Genomic DNA, 2,656 nt, shown 5'->3' with positions numbered 1-2,656 from the left:
CCTCCTGTGTGTTGCCTGCTGCTGAGGGAAAGGGGGAGGCTGGGTCCCTGCCCTGGGTATAGGGAAGGGGCTCCCCAGAGAAGTGGGACAGTGGGGCCGAGGATGGCCAGAGCAGTGCTTTAGACCGAGCCGTTCTGGGACAGGTTTCAGGAAGGGTCCAGCCAACTGCTTCATGTGGTCCTTAGTCACTGGAAACAGTCGTGAACGTCCATGCGTGTGTGAGAGTTTCCCTCGGGGCTGGGCCCCGCTCACTCCCCAGTTCCCATTGCCAGAGGAAGACGCTGCTTGTCCTCCAAGTGGCTTGAAAAAAACCAAGTAGAAGGCTCACATGGCGTGGAGTGGGTCATGCAGGTCCAGTCACGTGCCCTGAATCATCTGCCAAGGAAAAGCCCTGAGCTACGGTAACTCCGATTTGCCAGGCTGCTTTTCAGTTTGCCAAACACTTTCCCGAATGTTGTCACAACCAGTGAGGAACCTGTATCACCTCCATTTCGGAGATGGGAGAATGAAGTCCAAAGTGATTGAAAGTGCCAGAAGTCAGGCTTGGACCCGAGTCCACGGCCCTTTCCTTGGTGTTTAACAAATACTCAGTGAATGTCCGTAGGCACAGTGTGTAAACGTCCCCACTAAGGTCTGGGAAGTCTAGGGGCTGGAGCTTCCATGTAACAGGACCGGGAGTGGCCAGACACGGAGTCTCTTGGGTGCCTCGCACCAGGGAGGCACCGGGGTTGCAGAAAGGAGGAACCAGGTTTCTTTCCAGAAACCCAGGTGCGCCTAGCCCAGTGGGAGACTCAGATGTGGAAACTGGCTTGGGGTGGGGAGTTGTCCAAAGGGGGGGTCGTGCAGCAGATCCTACAGGAGCCGAGCAGAGGGGCACCCAACTCAGTCCGGGTGGTCGGTACGGCCACCTGGCAGAGGGGAGGTGACTAAACTGAGTCTTAAAGCCTGGCTGGAGGTGAGACCAGAAGGAGATCATGCTGGGAGACGGGGCCAGACCGCTGGGGCCGATGTGCTGAGCCTCCTGCAGGGGAGGCCGCCTCTGGTCCGCACGAACAAGGCTGCCTCAATAGGCCAAACTCCTTTAAATTGTCTCCGTTAGAGGCTCTTTGCCAGAAAACAGCCCTAGGAGGCAAAAGGGTCATCCTGTGCTCCACCAGCCCCTCATGCCGTGCTTACTGTGGACAGAGTTTGTAGCCTTCTGCTCTCTTGACTTCCAGAACCGCCCCCTCACGTGGTTTTCCTCCTGCATCACTGGTCCTCCTCATTGGAGGGGCCCTAGGTCTCCGTTCTTGGTCCTCTCACCTCTGCACATATCCCTCAGAGACCTCATCCAGGCTCTTGGCTTTAAATTCCACCTACATACATGCTCACGTCTCCCAAACAAATCCCTCCAGATTCCTGGCCTTGAGCTCCGGAACTCCCATATCCGACTTCCTACTTCTCTCTCCATCCGGGTTCCCAACACGCATCTCAGAGTAAATTCCTGATTTTTCATGGGCAGTCCCAAGTCTGAGCTTTTTGTAGACTTCCCCAGCTTTAAGAGCATCTTAATTCTTCCAGTTGCTCAGGCCAAAAACCTTGGACGTCTCCCCTCTTCCAGCTCCTCTCCACTCCTGACCCTTAAATGGTTCCTTGTGGCTCAACCTTCGAAGTCCAGAATGAGACCTGTTTCACCATTTCCCTCTGCTGCTTCAGTCCAGCCACCATCCTCTCAGCTGGATACTGTAGCAGCCTCCTTGTGGGTAGTCCTCTCTCCACACAGCAGCTGGAGGGGTCCTGGAAAAACCTGTAATACCATGTCCCTCCCTTTCTCCCATCTCACTCATGAAAAGGTCAAAGCCCCACTGGGACCCACAAGGGCCTGCAAGAACCACCCTACCTCCTTCACCCTTCTGCCCTTGTGAGACGTCACGCTGCCCTTGCCCACTCTACTGTATCCTCACCGGTCTCCATCTTCCTCAGGCATGTCAGAAGAGCCCTGCCTCAGGGCCTTTGAACTTGCTGTCCCCACTTCTTCTGGATACTATGTCTCATATGGTAGAATAATGGGCCCCCCCCAAAGATGTCCATACCCTAATCCCTGGAACCCACGACTATATTACCTTACGTGGCAAAGGGACTTTGTAGATGTGATTAAATTAAGGATCTTGAGACGGGGGGATGGTTCTGGATTACTGAGGTGGGCGTGCGCACAGTTGCCCACAGCATTTAACCTAGACCTGGTGGAGATGTAGCTGTGTGGTGTTATCAAGGAATTTACATCTCTGATTTTCAGTCCACCAAATGGAGATCGTACAATAATGTTGCAGGGCTATTGTAAAAATTACTGGGGGCACCTGGCTGGCTCAGTCGGTGGAGAGTATGATTCCTGATCTCAGGTTTGTGAGTTCGAGCCCCACATTGGGACTTTATTTTACTTAAAAATAAAAATCTTAAAATAGATTAGACATGCTGTGTGTATATGAGGTGCCTAGAGCATAGTGGGTAGTTTATAAACGAAAATGACTAAAAATGATTATTCGATCAGATAAATGTATCATGAAAACATTCTGGCCTCAGATTGTCTGGCTGGCTCAGTTGGTAGAGCATGTGACGCTTGATCTTGGGGTTGTGAGTTCGAGTCTCCCATTGTGCACAGAGCCTGCTTTAAATAAAT

Source organism: Leopardus geoffroyi, chromosome A3, assembly GCF_018350155.1.
Source record: "Leopardus geoffroyi isolate Oge1 chromosome A3, O.geoffroyi_Oge1_pat1.0, whole genome shotgun sequence".
Classification (NCBI taxonomy): Eukaryota; Metazoa; Chordata; class Mammalia; order Carnivora; family Felidae; genus Leopardus; species Leopardus geoffroyi.
This window is presented reverse-complemented; position numbering follows the sequence as displayed.